This window comes from Sceloporus occidentalis, unplaced genomic scaffold (assembly GCF_023333645.1).
Source record: "Sceloporus occidentalis isolate IW3139 unplaced genomic scaffold, rSceOcc1.0.p SCAF_107, whole genome shotgun sequence".
NCBI lineage: Eukaryota > Metazoa > Chordata > Lepidosauria > Squamata > Phrynosomatidae > Sceloporus > Sceloporus occidentalis.
Window position 1 is genome coordinate 562,828 of NW_028317087.1, and position 19,525 is coordinate 582,352.

The window sequence follows — 19,525 nt, forward strand, 5'->3', positions numbered from 1 at the left end:
TGTGTGGCCAGAGCTTAACACGGTGTGGGTGAAAATGAATTCTATTGAAAAAATGTTTTTTGTGTCTCTGCCTTTTTGTTTTATACTAAGTATGATTTTCAATATAGTTTAACCCCCCTAAATGCCGTGTGTGTGCATGACCAATGCTGGCAATGGTATGCACTATGGCCGAAACCCAAGGGAAAAATCTTAAATACTCAAATGTCCATATATGTGGTAGCTGTATTATGCTTGGCCTAGTTTAGTCATCCCACTTGTATCCTATTAAAATATAGAAATTAAAATATTTTAGGCTATTTTCTTATGTGTTCAATTGTGCTATCGGTGTCCGTGTGTCAGAACTTTGCTTAAGCTTTATAATTTAAAATTAGCTTTGCTAAACTTTACATTTTTGCATCAGACAGCTTTGCTTGGTAAATGTAAAATCATTTCAGTAAAAGTTTGGGCTGGTTGCACAGGCATCCATTCTCTGGCCCAATTCCTAAAGTTGATCCTTCTGGGACACAGGTAGGTGTGTTATGAGTCGTGGGTTTATTCACTAAGCAGTGCATTGTTTTTAGTAACCGTTAAATGGTACTTCGCTAAATTAACACTGATTTCTCAAGAGTCTTCCTGTTTATTAATGCAGGGGGGAATTGTTAGGGTTTACACTTCAAGATGAGTTTATTGCTTTTCGTCCAGCACAACTCATCTAGTGACAGCGTCTAGTGTAGTGTAATAATGGTCTATTGTGGCTGTCAATAATAAGCTTGTAGTAATAATACACCAAAAGATTACTCTGGGCTGAGTTAATTTAGCATGTCACATGTTTATCTCTAAACATCTCTAAATGATTGGTAACCCCCCCCCCCCAAAAAAAAAATACAGATATTAAAAGGGAGAATCACCTGTATACCTGACCTAAAACAGTAAATATAAGTCCTTAAAAAAAAAAAAAAAAAATACTGCTCCTAACTTTTTTGGCTCAGTAGGTTCCCAAAAACATACCAAACCAAATTCAGAACAGCTATATGAATGTTTTGGGGTTTTATTTCACGTTTTCTTTACAAAATTTTATATTTTCATCATACTAAATGATATATAGGTTTATATGGTTTAAAAAGAAAGCCCTAAGGTGTAAAACTGCCTTCCTCCTGAAGGGGTTAAAAGTCACAATAGCGTTGGTACAGCTACGTTCTTCTGTGGCTCAGGTGTCATGTTTAAAAAATAGTCCAATGGAGAAGCTATGATATTAATGCCACAGGAGTTTAATAAATACGGGTTCAAATGGTTCCTCTTATTTCATTGGGATTGTGTTAAATAACAGATTTATAAAGCCCCCTTTTCACTTTCACTAATTGTCCAGATTAATGCGATTTCCTTCAATCCCTCGCTTGCTCCTGTGACAAGCCGCTGTAGGGTAGATAATGTGTGCTACATTGTCATTTCACTTTACCAAGCTACATTGTATCATAGTTCCTTGCAAAGTAGCACACGAAAGATTTAATGTCGCCAATTGTGCACTTTGTAGGGGAGAAAAAAAGTAACTGTTCATTGTGAGCTCATTTTACTTTTTCTGTACAAAATATCCTTTTTTTTTTTTTTTTATTATAAAAAGTATTGTGTTAAATTCTTCCAGGCTGCTGCGTATTTCATGCGGGCCAGTGTTCTGCTAAATGCTCTGTTCTCCTTTTGCAATCAAGATTATGTTGCTAAGGAGATTTTCCTTTCATTGCCGCTATTGATTTGTGTTAATACGTTTTGAATACCTCTCAGTATTCTTCCGCAGACAAGGCCAAAAGAAAAACTTCCCTGAGTTTGGGCATTTACATTACAAACGGAGCAGTGGTGTAATGAAGCCGATATAAAGTGGGTAGTTGAAAGAACTAAAGATGGGCACTCAAGTGAGTAATGAAGGATTGGGCTAACCCAACCCAACCCCCCCTCCCAGCTGCAGCAAGAGACTTCAAGCAGCAAGGGGGCGCCTTCCTGTGCTCAGACCACCCACCGCATATACGGCTGCCTGTTAACCCTTCTTACCGAAGAGCAATTGTCCACTTGCTTCTGTGCCTACACACGCTTTCAAAAAAAACCTTCCCCGTGTTTGTCATATTTTGAAGATTTTATGCAGAATTGGTCCGAAATGGGCATCCAGACACACAATAAGCAATTTGTTTACATGAGGAAGGATTCTTGCTATAATTGTGCGGTCGTCTTTTTCTACCACTAATGTACCAATATACATGTTAATAACAATATTATTTCTGTAGCAAATTTTTGAATCCTGTTACTAGCTGTTGGTTATTTGGCGGCAAATAAGGCACAGGTAGGCTGTTCGGGGGTAAAGGGGCATGTTGCTTGGTGAAGTTGGCAGGCCCTGTGTCTCAGACATTAACCTTTTATCACTTCCATACCTAGCCATAGTGTGCTTTGCAGAGCAGTGCTGCCTGGGAAATCAGTAAAAAAGTATAATTTTCAAAAAGGAATCTATTGAAGTAAAGCTTGTATGAGAGACTGTCCTTTAACAAGTTTCAATATGTAAAGTTGTATATATTTTTCTAAGCCTAGGTTCAAAGACAGTGCATGTACAGACAATTGGTACTGCAGAAAGTCCCTGCTGGCTGTTTGTAAGCTAGAGTATGTGTTTGTAAGCTCTGAGGAGGCCCCAGGTGCAGATGATACAGCTCCAGAAAGTGCATTTGAAATAAACATATACTCTTGAATTGAGGCTTATAAAAATGTGGTGTGTCTAGACCATCGTATTGCTGTGACCTGGTTAAATCCAATAAACTAGTCCTCTGTTCCATTCCATCTGTAAATAATAGAATGTGCTTGATACCGCTCACAGATCAGCCCAACATGTAGTTTCTATTAGCAATAGAACCAGTCCAAGTTCAACCCTTTAACCCCTTCAATCCCAGGGGTTTTTGGTACCTCAAAGCCTGGAGCAATTTTGCCATTTTTGCGCTATGTCGGTTCAGCGATGATTATCTTTTCCTGTGAATAGTGCACCCATATAAACTATATATTGTTTTTTCAAGGAGAGATAGAGCTTTCTTTTGATACCATAGTTGGATGATTAGCTGAAAATTTAGAATTAGAAATTTAGAAGTTTTTTTTTCATTTTCCCTCTGAATCCTCACAAAATTAGGTAGAGACAGAAAATTCCATCCAGATTTATCAATTTAGGTGTCCTGATTTCAGAAATACCTAATTTATATAGATTTTCCAAATTTTCCCAGCACATATAGGCAACATACTATAAGGTGTACATTACTTTATACAAAGCCGTTAAATTTTTACATTAGGTATGATGGGACTGCAACTCTAATTTGAAACAAATAAAACCCACAAAGGTATATATTTCTGTAAAGCAGACAATCCAGGCTATCCTATCAGGGGTATTTGGGCATTCTACATGCAGGTATTTGGCCACCAATCACTGTCACGCATCTTAGTATTTTGTAGTATTCTTAGGAATTTTTGTACAGGGTATGTGTTACGGCAGGGAAATCTATCCTAAATTGTTCAGCCGCCTCTCCTGATTACGGAAATACCCCACATGCCTAGTTTTTTTGTGGTTTTCTGGACTTTACAGGGCACAAACGGGACCATGCGCGTTATAGATTCCAAACGTGAAATTTTCACATTTTGCTTTAGTAGACCTATGTTTCATTTGGGGCTGCTTAGCACCCCCCTAATTATAAATACTGCCATAAAAGTATATATTTCTGTAAAGCAGACAACCCAGAGTATCTCATCAAGAGCATTTGGACAATTTCCATGCAACCATTTGGCCGCTAATCACTGCCAAAGTCAGCCATTGCTCTAATTTCGTGCACTTTTTTCACCAACACTTCTGTGTTTCTGAGGATATTCCCCCGTTCCCGGCCGTACAAGTTGCTCGCGTCTGGCTGGAGCTGTTGCTCCAAGTCCCGGTTGCTGGCCGGCCAAGTTGACGAGGCCGCGGCTCCCGGGAACCTGCCGCGAGCCGCCCGGGGCAGCCGCGAGCCGCATGGAGCCGCCGGTATCAAGTCCCCATTCCCGGCCGCACAAGTTGCTCGCGGCCGACTCGCGCCGTCGCTCTAAGTCCCCGTTTCTGGGAGGCCAAGTTGCTTGGAAAACCCTGGAAGTCGATGAGGTTGGATTTGCCTGCCGCATCCGACACTCGCTCCATCGATCTCGGTTTTCCCGGTGGTGTGCCCCCTCTGCCCCGGTTCGCCAGGGTCATCAGGCACCCACCGCCGGATTGTTAGGGGAGCCGCTCAAGTTGCCGGGAGCCGGCTCGCGCGTTCGGCCCCAGCGGGACTCGCCTAGCCCGGGTGCCGTACCGGCGGTCCGACCCAGGCCTGGCTCCCGGGAACCTGCCGCCGGGTAGACGGCCGAGGGTGCCGCACCGGCGGTCCAACCTGCTCCAAGTCCCAAGTCCCCGGCCCCGCTCCCGGCCCCGCTCCCGGCCCCGGCTCCCGTGAGCCTGCCGCCGGGTAGACAGCCGAGGGTTCCACACCAGTCGAGTCGAGGGGGCTTAAGGCCGGCGGGGAGGGGGGCTTAAGGCTGGCTGTCTGGCAGGCAGGGGGCTTAAGGCTGGCAGTCCGGCGGCAGGCAGGATACTTAAGGCCGGTGGCAGGCAGGGGGCTTAAGGCTGGCAGTCCCGCGGCAGGCAGGCAGGCGGCAGGGTGCTTAAGTCCGGCGGCAGTCAGGGTGCTTAAGGCTGGCTGGTTGGCCGGCAGGCAGGCAAGGGGCTTAAGTCCAGGGGCGGGCAGGCAGGCAGGCAGGCATGGGGCTTAAATGAAATTTAATAATCTACCTAGGTGTGGTAGATCATGAAGCACTCATCGATGCAGAGTCCTGGCAAAGAGGGACAAGAAGGGCAGTGGTACCTGGAGTCTTTCCTAATACCCTTTTTGTGACAGACTCTGCATCTTTTCTGAGGCTTCTGTTTGGCACCAGTGGTGGGGATTGCAGAAGGAAAATGCCTGCCGGTAAGACGCAGGACATTCTCATCCTGCACATGAGGGATTGGCTGCTCAAAGAGGATATCCCTCAGGATTTTGAGCTGGAACTCTAGGTAGGTGTAGATCTTCCTAGTGGCACATTTCTTGTACAACACATATGTGTTGTACATGGCAACCTGGGTGAGGAAAATGGCCACCTTTTTGTACCAGGTCTTGGTCTTACGCAGCACCAGGTACGGCTGCAGACACTGGTCAGAAAGATCTACACCCCCCATGTTCTTGTTGTAATCGGTGATGCACTGAGCCCCTGAGCATCACCTTGACCACGTACACTGACAGGTACCACCTTCTCGTTGTGTATAGTGGAGAGGATATACACATCCTTCCTGTCAGTGTACCTGAGGGCCAACAGCTCCTGACTGCGCAGAGCACTGGTAGTGCCGCGCCTCTGCTTTGGGTACGTAAGAATTTTAAGATAACCCTTGCGGGTTGGCCTAACAGTGCCGCATGCCGGGGTCTGCTGTAAAAATAAAAAATGAAACAAATCTGGGCTAGTATAAAAGTTATCCACCCAGAGGTGGTAGCCCTTATTCAAATAGGGGGACAGCAGGTCCCACACTATCTTCCCACTAGTACCCACAGATTGTGGGCAGCCAGGGGGATCAAGGTGACTGTCCTTCGCTTCGTAGATTCTGAGGGAAACAGTATATCCCGACCCAGTATACCCAGTCTCGCAAAGTTTATATAACTTTACACCGTACCTCGAGCGCTTGGACGGGATATACTGTTTGAAGTTCAGTCTACCCTTGAATAGGACCAGGGACTCGTCTATAGCCACATTTTTATCGGGGGTATAAATTTCAGGGAATTTACTTGAAAAATAATTAATAATGGGCCTCAATTTATATAAACGGTCAAATTGGGGGTGCTCCCTAGGGGGCATTGGGAATTGTCACTAAAATGTAAAAATTTTAGGAGCCCAAAGTACCTGTTCCGGGGCATTATTTGGGAAAAAGCAGGGGTGGATATTATGGGATCTGTGCTCCAATATGATCGTATAGTGGGCTTTTTCACAATGCCCGTCATTCGTGCCGGTAACTGTTACAGCTCCCTCATCGGAGTGATCGGGTAGCCCAGCAGGGTCTAGACAGACCCTGCAGGGATACCCTGTCCTCCCGTGAACTTCCAGGTGACGTCAGCTGGAAGGGAAAGCCCGATCGCGCGATCGGGCATTTCTATCTGTAACAGTTTTCCGGCTTCGCGCATTTAGCTTGGACACACAAGCGAATCCTGAGCTGGGGCGAATCTCCTAAGTGACATCTCTAAGTGAGGAGTTACAAGCAAAGAAGGAGAGTATATTCATTACTATTGCAAGGGGGAGCACTGTGTTTGTTTGTGTTGTGTTCAGTGTAAAGTTTTGTTGAAAAAAGCAAAAAAAAAGGGGTAAGGGCTATTTCAGGTGTGTTGCTAATTAAGTAATTAAGTCTCTGTGAGTTCTGCTTGGCTTTTGCAGTTGCATTTAGCTTGGACACACAAGCGAATCCTGAGCTGGGGCGAATCTCCTAAGTGACAAGTGAGGAGTTACAAGCAAAGAAGGAGTTAAAAAGCAAGAAGGAGGGTAAAGTATAAATCCTTGTGATTCCATATATTTATATATATATTTATATATATATATTTATATATATATATATATATATATATATATATATATATTGTACCTTACTGTCTGTTTTTGCCAGTTATTTGAGCTATCCCCATTGCCAAGATGTCCTCCATGTTTGACAATGCGGTCAGGTGTACATCTTGCTCAATGTATGCAATCCTTGATCAGCGCTTCGAGGGTGAATATTGCTGTGCGAGATGTGTGCGGGTTGCTCATTTGGAAGCACAAATCCTGAGTCTAGAGGAGCAACTGGCAACACTGAGATCTATTGACAACTTGGAGAGGAGTCTGCTGCTCACTGAGCAAGCTCTCTCGGGGGTAGAGGTGGGGGAGGATAGCGGGATGGAGGTACAGGACAGTCGGGCAGCTAGCTGGGTTACAGTTAGAAGGCGGGGTAGGGGGAAAAGCGCCAGGGAGGCTAGTCCTGATCTAGCACACCCCAACAAGTTTGCCCGGTTGGCAGATGAGGGGGATGTTAGTTCAGAGTTAGCAGTACTGCAGCAAGTCACTGCCTCTGACCACCAGAGGGGTGTCTGCTCCAGTAAGGAGGGAAGGAGGAGCGCAGGGCAGGCCAGACAGGTGCTGGTAGTGGGGGACTCAATTATTAGGGGGACAGACAGGGCGATCTGTCACAAAGACCGGGATCGCCGAACAGTGTGTTGTCTGCCTGGCGCTCGCATTCGGCACATCGCGGATCGGGTTGACAGATTACTGGGGGGGGCTGGAGAAGACCCAGCAGTCATGGTGCACATTGGCACCAATGACAAAGTGAGAGGTAGGCGGAGTGTCCTTAAAAATGATTTCAGGGACTTAGGTAGCAAGCTTAAGGCAAGGACCTCCAAGGTAGTATTTTCTGAAATATTACCTGTACCACGTGCCACACCAGAGAGGCAGCGGGAGATTAGGGAGCTAAACAAGTGGCTCAGAAGCTGGTGTAGGAAGGAGGGGTTTGGGTTCATGGAGAACTGGGCCGACTTCTCTGTCGGATACAGGCTCTACGGTAGGGACGGGCTGCACCTCAATGGGGAGGGTGCAGCTGTGCTCGGGGAGAAGATGGCCAGAAGGGTGGAGGAGTGTTTAAACTAGGTAAAGGGGGGGAGGGAAACTACAATATAGAAGGGGAAGATAGTGTAGATAGAAAGCTGGGGCTTATAAATGTACCTGGGGGTGGAGCGGAGGGAGGGGTTAGAATAGTCAATAGGGATAGGCTTCATAGGGAAAAAAACCATACACCTCTAAATTGTATGCTTACTAATGCCAGAAGTCTGACCAATAAAACTGACGAACTGGAGTTAATAATGTCTGAAGAAAACTATGACATAGTGGGTATAACAGAGACATGGTTGGATGATAGCTATGACTGGGCGGTTAACATACAGGGTTATAGTCTATTCAGGAAGGATCGAAAAAAATGAAAAGGGGGAGGAGTTTGCCTTTATGTAAAGTCCAGCCTAAAGGCCACACTGCGGGAGAATATATGTGAGGGAAATGATAATGTGGAGTCATTATGGGTAGAAATATATGGAAAGAAAAATAATAAAATACTGATCGGGGTTTGCTATAAGCCACCAAATATAATGGAAGCAGCAGAAGATCAATTATTAAAGCAAATAAACAAGGCAGCAAATCACAATGAGGTGGTTATTATGGGGGACTTTAACTATCCCGACATAAACTGGGAAACAGAGACCTGTGAATCTCATAAAGGAAACCGGTTTCTGACTATAAGTAAGGATAATTATCTGTCCCAAATGGTACAGGACCCGACCAGAGGGGGCGCCCTACTGGACTTAATATTAACCAACAGACCTGACAGAGTAACTAATGTGCAGGTCAGGGGGCATCTAGGAAATAGTGATCACAATATGATACATTATAACTTGTCCTTCAATAAGGGAACTCTTAGAGGAGCCACAAGAACTATGAACTTTAGGAAGGCAAAGTTTGATCAACTAAGAGAAGCCCTTAACATTGTAAATTGGGAAAATGTCCTCAAAAACAAGAGTACAGACACTCAATGGGAGATTTTTAAGGATATCTTAAATTCTCACTGTGAAAGGTACATACCGTATGGGAATAAAAGAGTCAGGAACAAGAGAAAACCAATGTGGATAAATAAAAATGTAAAGGGGGTAATAAATGGCAAAAAAAGGCATTTAAGCTACTAAAACAGGAAGGCAGTGAGGAAGCACTAAAAAGCTATCGGAAAAAAAATAAAATATGTAAAAATCAGATAAAAGCAGCAAAAGTGGAGACAGAAAGACTCATTGCCAAAGAGAGTAAGACAAACCCCAAAATGTTCTTTAACTATATAAATAGTAAAAAGGTTAAAAATGAAAGCGTTGGCCCCTTAAAAAGTAATGAGGGAGAAGTTATAGACGGGGATCAGGAAAAAGCTAATCTATTAAATATATTCTTCTCTGCTGTATTCACAGAGGAAAATGAAATGCCAGGTAATATACAGCAGGATGAGATAACTGCCCCAGTACATGTCGCCTGTCTAACCCAGGAAGAAGTGCAGTGCCGCCTAAAAAAAATCAAAATAGACAAATCACCAGGTCCAGATGGCATTCACCCCCGCGTTCTAAGGGAGTTAAGTAATGTAATAGACAGACCCCTATTTCTAATATTCAAGGACTCTATAGTGACAGGGTCTGTTCCCCAGGACTGGCGCATAGCAAATGTTGTGCCAATATTCAAAAAGGGGACAAAAAGTGACCCGGGGAATTATAGGCCTGTTAGTTTAACTTCTGTTGTGTGTAAACTGTTTGAGGGTTTCCTAAGAGATGCTATTTTGGAGTATCTCAATGAAAATAAGTGTATGACTCCATATCAGCATGGGTTTACAAGGGATCGGTCCTGTCAAACTAACCTGATCAGCTTTTATGAGGAGGTGAGCTCAAGACTGGATCGGGGTGAATCGCTGGATGTCGTATATCTTGATTTTTCCAAAGCATTTGATACGGTGCCACATAAAAGGCTGGTACATAAAATGAGAATGCTTGGGCTGGGGGAGAATGTGTGTATGTGGGTAAGTAACTGGCTCAGTGATAGGAAACAGAGGGTGGTTATTAATGGTACATACTCTGAGTGGGTTACTGTTGCTAGTGGGGTACCACAGGGGTCAGTTTTGGGTCCTATTCTTTTTAATATATTTATTAATGACCTTGTAGAGGGATTGTATAGTAAAGTATCAATCTTTGCAGACGATACTAAGCTCTGTAACGTGGTTAACACAATAGAGGACAGTGCACGATTACAAATGGATCTGCATAGGTTGGAGGCTTGGGCTGGGATGTGGCAGATGAGGTTCAACACAGATAAATGTAAGGTTATGCACATGGGGAAGAAAAATCCAGGCTGGGAATATGTATTAAATGGGAAAACACTGGGGACGACTGACATGGAAAAGGACTTAGGAGTTTTAGTTAACAGTAAATTTACCTGTAGCGACCAGTGTCAGGCAGCTGCTGCTAAGGCAAATAAAATCATGGGGTGCATCAAAAGGGGCATAGATGCCCACGACAAGGAAATAATTCTACCACTGTACAAGTCACTAGTCAGACCACACATGGAATACTGTGTACAGTACTGGGCACCAGTGTACAAGAAAGATATAGTGGAGCTGGAGAGGGTTCAAAGACAGGCAACCAGAGTAATAAGGGGAATGGGAGGACTACAGTACCCAGAAAGATTATCAGAATTAGGGTTATTTAGTTTGGAAAAAAGACGGCTTAGGGGGGATTTAATAACTATGTATAAATATATAAGGGGACGTTACAGAGATCACTCCCAGGACCTATTTATACCCAGGACTGTATCTATAACAAGGGGACATCCTCTACGGTTGGAGGAAAGAAGGTTTCTACACCAGCACAGACGGGGGTTCTTTACAGTAAGAGCGGTGAGATTATGGAACTCTCTGCCAGAGGAAGTGGTTATGGCAAACTCAATAAAAGAGTTCAAAAGGAGCCTGGACGTGTTTCTTGAAAGCAATAATATTACAAGTTATGGATATTAGATTAATAGGGACAGAACGTTGATCCAGGGATTTATTCTGATTGCCATATTTGGAGTCGGGAAGGAATTTTCCCCCTGGTATGGGGCAATTGGCATCTGCTTCATAAGGGTTTTTTTGCCTTCCTCTGGATCAACACAGTAGGGACACAATATGTATATAGGTTGAACTTGATGGACTTTGGTCTTTTTTCAACCTTATGAACTATGTTACTATGTTACTATGTTACAAGAGATCGGGCAGCAAAAAGCCAGCGACGCTGGCTTCTGCTGCCAGGGGGGAGTCCAGGCTGTCAAACACGACGCTGCACGAAGGGCTAGACGTACCGGTACCTCCATAGGGGTTTCTTAGTGGGCGTTTTTTGGACGTCCCGGTACGTCTATAGGGGATTGAAGGGGTTAAAGTACCAGTATCTGTTGATCTTAAAGAAGAAACTTCAAAAACAAATACCCTATTGGCTCGATTATAGGCCACACCCTCAAAGTTTGGTGCTATGTTAAAGAAAAAATTATTTTTAAAGAAAAAATACACAGTGGAATAGTAAACAGCATTTTATGTTTATGTGAACGGGCATATATGTATTTTAACATTTTTGGTATCTATTATGCAGTCAGCATGTGTTATATACAAATGAAAATATGGAAAACCAATAGCCATTTTAAGGTCTCACCCCTTAATTCATAACGCACTTTACTTATAGATATGCCACTCTGCCCCCCGACTTACCAATGCATCCCCAGACTCCATGGTGTCTAGTGGGGCAGCCGGTGGACATCTGCGCAATGCGCATAGACAACCTCTGCTGCTGCTCGCCATGCTGACGGAGCGCCGGCATAGAAGCCCCAGTGGAAGTGCCGGCAACAGTGGAAGTTGTCTGCATGCATTGCACAGACTTTCACTGGCTGCCAGAGAGGAGGATACTGGCCCCTCCAGCGCGACGCTCTCAGACAACCTCTGCTGCTGGCCGTTACTTCCACTGGGGCTTCTATGGTGGAGCACCGGAAGGTCATGTAACGTCGTCGCTCCTTCATAGAAGCCCTGGCGGAAGTGCCAGCAGCAGTGGGGGTTGTCTGCATCGCACAGACGTCCACCGGCTGCCAGAGAGGAGGATCCAGGTCCCATGCAGCACTGCGGGGGATCTGGATCCTCACCCTGCCACTTGCCTGCAGGAGGGATAAATGAAAAAAAAAAACCCTGCCCAGCTCCCGGAACTGCATGTTCACCTAATGTATTGGTTTGTCTTAGTATGTTAATTCTCATCTTGTCAGACCCATTGAATATATGTATTGTATTATGCACTACGTAAATTGTTGGCGCTATATAAATAAAAAATAATAATAATGTCCCGGGCTTTGGGCGATACGAATTGCGCATCCCTGTGCTAAACCCCGATTATAGGCCACACCCCGGCCTATAATCGGGCCAATACGGTATATATTTATAATAAAAAAAAAATAACCTATGTTCCAAGGACAATCCAAGATTCCCTGAATGCTTGTGTATCTTTTTTCAAAGTATCAACTGGCAGTGCATTCTACATCTTAACTGCCCTAACAGAAATATCATCCACAGACAAGTCTTTGAATTTTCTTTCATTATACCTATATTAGGGCTGCAACAACTAATCGATAATGAAAATCGTTGCCAACGAATTTCATTATCGATTAGTTGAATCGATTTTTATCGATTATTAAATGAGGGTTTTTTCAGAGCAAACGCTCTGAAAAATACCCCTCATTATATAATCCGTTTTAGTGACTCACAGCAGCAGCTCCTACTTACCAGTCCCTCCCTGTAATCACTGTGACAACTGGCCCCGCCCCCTTCCTTCTCCCAGAAGGCCAGAACCACATGGCTGTGACACTCATCTAACTGTAAGTATAAAATTTATATTTGGGCTACTGAAAGTTAGGGGAGGTGGGAGTTAATTTAGGGGCAGTTATGGTTAATGGGGTGTTTAGGGTTAATTTAGGGGCAGTTATGGTTAATGGGGTGTTTAGGGTTAATTTAGGGACAGTTATGCTTAATAGGGTGTTTAGGGTTAATTTAGGGGCAGCTATGGTTAATGGTGTGTTTAGGGTTAATTTAGGAGCAGCTGTGGTTAATGGGGTGTTTGGGGTTAATTTGAGGCAGTTTTGGTTAATGGTATGTTTAGGGTTAAGTTAGGGGCTGTTGTGGTTCATGGGGTCTTTAGGGTTAATTTAGGGGATGCTGTGGTTGATGGGGTCTTTAGGGTTAATTTAGGGGCAGTTATGGTTAATGGGGTGTTTAGGGTTAATTTAATGATGAGGACTGAGGGTTAATTTTATTAATTTATTAAAGTTAACTTAAGGTGCAGTTAGAGATAAAGGGAGGCAAACTAAGGGGAATCTAAATCCTGGGGGCAGTGAAGATTAACCCAGTACTTATTTATAAAAGTATGGTGTCAGTGTGCTGTGAACAGGTCTGTGACTCTATGAGGGGACTATGAGATATCTGGGGGGTATAAGGCATATCTGGGGAGGACGGAGTGACATATCTGGGGGTATAAGGCATATAGGGTATATAAGGCATATGTGGGGAGGGCAGTGTGGCATGTCTGGGGAGGACAGAGTGGTGTATCAGGGTGTATAAGGCAGATCTGGGGCCACAGTGGCATATCTGGGGGTAGAGTGGAGTGGCTTATCTGGGGGTAGAGTGGAGTGGCATATGTGGGGAGGGCAGTGTGGCATGTCTGGGAGGCAGTGTGGCATGTCTGGGGAGGATGGAGTGGTGTATCGGGGTATAAGGTGTATCAGGCACAGTGGCATATGTGGGAGGCAGCGTGGAGTGGCATATGTGGGAGGCAGCGTGGAGTGGCATATGTGGGAGGCAGCGTGGAGTGGCATATGTGGGAGGCAGCGTGGAGTGGCATATGTGGGAGGCAGCGTGGAGTGGTATATGTGGGACGCAGAGTGGCATATGTGGGAGGCAGCGTGGAGTGGTATATGTGGCAGGCAGCGTGGAGTGGCATATGTGGGAGGCAGCGTGGAGTGGCATATGTGAGAGGCAGCGTGGAGTGGCATATGTGAGAGGCAGCGTGGAGTGGCATATGTGGGAGGCAGTGTGGAGTGGCATATGTGGGAGGCAGCATGGCATATGTGGGAGGCAGCGTGGAGTGGCATATGTGGGAGGCAGAGTGGCATATGTGGGAGGCAGCGTGGAGTGGCATATGTGGGAGGCAGCGTGGAGTGGCATATGTGGGAGGCAGCGTGGAGTGGCATATGTGGGAGGCAGCGTGGAGTGGCATGTGTGGGAGGCAGCGTGGAGTGGCATGTGTGGGAGGCAGCGTGGAGTGGCATGTGTGGGAGGCAGCGTGGAGTGGCATATGTGGGAGGCAGCGTGGAGTGGCATATGTGGGAGGCAGCGTGGAGTGGCATATGTGGGAGGCAGCGTGGAGTGGCATATGTGGGAGGCAGCGTGGAGTGGCATATGTGGGAGGCAGCATGGAGTGGCATATGTGGGAGGCAGCGTGGAGTGGCATATGTGGGAGGCAGAGTGGAGTGGCATATGTGGGAGGCAGAGTGGAGTGGCATATGTGGGAGGCAGCGTGGAGTGGCATATGTGGGAGGCAGCGTGGAGTGGCATGTGGGAGGCAGCGTGGAGTGGCATGTGAGAGGCAGCGTGGAGTGGTATATTTGGGAGGCAGAGTGGAGTGGTATGTGTGGGAGGCAGAGTGGAGTGACATATGTGGGAGGCAGCTTGGAGTGGCATATGTGGGAGGCAGCGTGGAGTGGCATATGTGGGAGGCAGCGTGGAGTGGCATATGTGGGAGGCAGAGTGGAGTGGCATATGTGGGAGGCAGAGTGGAGTGACGTGTGGGAGGCAGCGTGGAGTGGTATGTGTGGGAGGCAGCGTGGAGTGGTATGTGTGGGAGGCAGCGTGGAGTGGTATGTGTGGGAGGCAGCGTGGAGTGGCATATGTGGGAGGCAGAGTGGAGTGGTATGTGTGGGAGGCAGCGTGGAGTGGCATATGTGGGAGGCAGCGTGGAGTGGCATATGTGGGAGGCAGCGTGGCATATGTGGGAGGCAGCGTGGCAAGCCTGGGCTCAAACGTGCATAAATTGGGGGGGGCTGGTTGCGAAATAAAGGCAAGAAATGCATTTTATCAAAGTTTTTTTATTATGCTGTTTGTATTTAATATAATTTGTTTATTACATTATTTTAAATGAAAAATTTACATTCATTTTTTTATCCGATTAATCGATTAATCGAAAAAATAATTGGCCAACTAATCGATTATGAAAATAATCGTTAGTTGCAGCCCTAACCTGTATACAGTAATCGTCTGTTAATTTCATTAGTTTTGGGGGGACATTTGTGAACCCCTTGCAGCTTCATGTTTTTTTGTTTTTTTTTAATCATACCTAAAGAGGCAATATTATATTCACATGCCATACACTCATTTCCTTCCCCAAATGCATACTTAATTTGGTGACCCATTCATTTCTTCGAAACAGATTTTTTTAATAACTAGGTGGCTTCCTCTATTTGTACCGATAACAAAGCAAGGAATCAACGCACACCCACCAAATGCTATATAAAAGCGTCTGTCTGAAGCATTGATATTGGGGATTCTGTCACACTGTATGCAGGGGCGTAACAAGAAGCCTCAGGGCCCCGGTGCGAGAATCTGTTAAGGGCCCCCTAACCCAATCTACCCTCCTCTCACACCATCTACCCCCCCTTCTCAGGCTACATTTTTGGTTTTTGGTTTTATTTCCTTTTATTTGCCAACCTGCCCCCCCCAGTTATGCACATCTGCCCCAGGCTTGCTTAATAAAGTATTAGAGTAGCTCCCGCCAGCGGCATCAGCACGCGTCGGCCGTTTAGATTAGATTTCCAGCAATCTGATGGCCGCATAGTGATGGGAGCAGCGTGAGGGGTGAAAGGTCCGTGCGAGTTTAATATGGCAAGCCGATTCGGTTAGATCTCGGCAATTGTCCCCCTGCCCAGCCCGCTCCTTCCAATCCCGCTCAGCCGGCCGCCGGGCCCACGAATCTGCGGGCCCACTGGGAAATTTCCCGGTGGGCCAGTCCGGCCCTGCCTGGGCCCCCCTGAGTGGCAGAACTCCAGGGCCCGGTCGCAGTCGCGACCCCGGTAGTTCCGCCACTGACTGTATGGCATGGTGAGTCCTATCTAATCTTAACATGGCCATATTGCATTATTTTCTGTTCATTTATACTAAGTAGACTTCTTGAGTAAATAGGTCAAAGGTAGCGGTTACCATTTATAATATTGCAGTCTACACATGTCACAAAAAAAAAATAATGTGCAGCAGAAAGTTGTTGGATGAGACCCATTAATATAACTCGTACTTCCATATAATAATAATACAAAATCCCCAATGTCATATTTAATTTAATACAACTCACAATAACGTTGCTAATATTTATCTTACTAAAGCATGCTTTTAATCTCCACTCAATGGGAATTAATCAGAATCAGCCCTGGAGAGAAGCAACGTGAACATGGCTACCAAATGCATGAATTCCGAGTGTTCCGTACAGCTTTTGCAGCTCATCCTTCACTGGCATTTTACTGCCTCGAGGGATGTTTCCTGCTGTGACACGTAATATCAGACAGATGTTGTATCCAGTCCGGTGATGGAAAAGAAAAACAGTAAAGGGAGAAGGAAGTGATATTTTGTATCCTTTCCATACATCTCTGCAGTTCGATTTTTGGGTAAATGCCAGAGATCAATACGAATAAACCATAAAATAGTGACATGAGCTTCAGTATTATACAAGCACAAAAATAAAGGAATTGGCAGGGTTCCTTACACTTACAAAAATGCCCTAAAATTCTCTTTCTTGGGTAATTGTTTTCAGGTGACTCATTAAATAAGATCAGTGTGTTAAAATAGTAGGGCATATCTGTATTTTAGCAGCTGGTCATGACAAAGGTTAGCTAAGCTGGATGTGAGTTGTATTTGGCGATTGAGAAAACAAACTTTTAGAAAATGTTTTCCAGAGCACCTCCTGATGGTCTCCCCCAAGTGGGGCAGAGTGGGGCCGATGAGACAGCCCTTACATTTTTGTGCTTGTGCAGCATGCTGTTGGGCATATCCAACCAGTGGCAGATCAGGTGTGTATGGAGTGATGTTGGCCAGTGCCTTAGCGGGCATTTGCCTGGTTCCTTGTATGATTTCATATCATGTAGCCCTCGGTCACTGCTCCTGTTAAGCTAAAGGAATATATGCTACCCGAGTCCTATAAATAATTAGTGCTTCCCCTCTGAGTACCAGATTGTTTTGTCCTTCTAAACTGCCCTAACAAGATATGTAGACTTGGGACAATTCCACAACTGGGACCATAACTGCTTAGTTCCTTTGCTTAGACATTTTAAGTAATGTTTCCTTGCTGTGTTGCACCCCCAAATGTCATAAAGATGACATTTGTGCCTAATTAAATTACCAATAATTGATCCCTGCTTTTTTGCCCAAGGCCATAGTATTAATGGAAAACCGTACCACCTTCTCTGTGTCCTCCTGCTTAATCAAAAAATAAAGATTATGAAAAATATTTTTATAATGCCACTATTATTTAACCCCTTAAGGTGAATGGGCGGTCTCAAAACCCATTGAAAACAACGCATTGTCATTAAGGGGTTAAGAAATTGCAGTAACACATCGCAAAGAAATTTTTGGATGATAAACTAATTTTGTTTTTTTTATAAACTAAACTAAGTTTAGTCCATTAACTTGCACTACCCTCTACAAACATATGTATATAATATGAAGAATGACATCTGTAGATGTTCAATGAAAGCCTCTTTGTCCTAGTGGTGAACTTGTTGCTTTGCATTTGAAGTTTGCATAAGATGCTAACAATAGTTTAGGGCTCCCTATAGTGTACATGTCTAATTAAAATCTAGGAAAGAAGCATCTTGTTATAGTCTGCTCCCCATATGTCATATACTTTAGATGTTAGAGTGCAAAATAACCCTGGAAGATCTATTGGGTCACGTAGGGACATGGACTTATTAAAGATTTACTATTTTGTTATGGCGCTATATTTGTTACAGTTTGTGCTTTTATGATTTTCAGAAGGATCCAGTTGGTACAAAGTGAACAATAAAAAGAGGGCTCCACATTTAAAAACTATAGTTTATGGACCAACTAGTTGACAAACCCTTCAGATCAGTCAAGGAACCCTATGAATACAAACTGCACTGGGCAGTAGTGAGAGGGACTGATAACAACTTGAGGGCTGCAAGTCTACCTCATTTATGAGAAGACTACTTCAGACATGGAAAAGCTCCAAGGTGATCAGCAAATGGATGAATTAGCCCATCACTCATCTCATTGAGTGCTTCTGCATTTAATTGGTTTCATACAATAGCTTATGTGCAGTCCATGGAACCAGCCATCTTCCATCTCTGCTGAGAACACAAAGGTTCTGGAAGCCTTTGTTAGCGTAAAGGTGGAGAAAGGACAAGACTACAGAACAGAAATGATTCTACTACTGCAGCCATTTGACACTGATCTTATTATCTTTAAACAATATATCTCAATAACATTGTTTGTAATACAAGAACAAGCCTTTTTTGTTATTTATTCCTAAAACTCCATTAAAATGTCTGTGGATAAATCATCTTGCTTTTGAGGGTTATCTAATACTCCTCAATCGCTACATGTGAATCTCTTAAGGGTGTTAGAGAGTTGTTACAGAGTGTTATGAAATGATTCTTCCTAGGTTTTCACTGCTCTAAAAGCCCCATAAACTTTCCTACGCTAACACATTTATTGGCCTCAGTTCTCGATCGTGTTCTCGTCTAATGTGCTCTCCAAATGCTGATCTCATTCTTCCACCTGCATAAACCAGTGATGTCACTCCTGCTAAGGATTTTATACAGTATATTAGACTTTGTATGTATCAGGAAATTTAAAGTCCCTTGAAGTAAAATAACAAAAGTAAAGTAACTGACTGTGAACTGCATGGATGTGAAAAGGTAAGTGACATAATCCACTTTCAAACACTTGATTTTGTAACCATATCAGTATGTTGCAACACCTGCATATCTATCTATCTATCTATCTATCGATCGTGTATACCTATTCTTTTTCCGTTCTTCTTTTTTTTCATTAACAGAAGCTCAGTCCCATATTAACTGCATCAGCTGTGCTGTAATCTGGTAGCCCTGAAAACATGTTTTTATAATAATACATTTAGAAATGTTGACCTCTTTCCCAGGTTATAATTTCCAAGAAGCCTTTTCCTTGTTCCAGCATAGTGAATACCTCTGTTTAGTAGGTGAGATATACCCATTTGTTACACTAATACTTTTCTTTCGTACATATTAATTTAATCTCAGAAAAATGCTTTTCCTCATAAGCAATATACATGTACAAACATGTTTATGTTTATTTGCCTGATCATTTACTGCAATGTTGGATAACTATTTATGATTAACAACATACATAGAGGAAAGCTACAGGACTACTGGCTTCTGTATAAATACATAGTATCAGGTTAAAAGAACCAAGTGACCCATCTATCTTGCTCTTTTGAAGTATTTTCTACTATTAATTCTTTATGATAGCTTTCTGCACATGCCCCATTTTCTTGAACTCTTTTACTAACGAATCATGTAATATTATTGCCTTCAAAGGAGTTATAACGATCCAACACAGGATCCAGTATGATGATTATGTGCAATAATTAGATGGTGCGATGGCGCAACAAATCACACATTACACCTGATTTATATAGCCATGATGCAGTTAGACGGCTATACTACCATTTGATTGAGATTGAAATACACTTGAAAGGCAAGGCCAAGCACTAAAGCAATCTAAGCAACTTGCTTCAACAAATATATAGTAATTCAACTTTGAAATATCTTTGGGATCGAAGAAGTTGGCGATCACGGAACATTAAATATTTCCAAT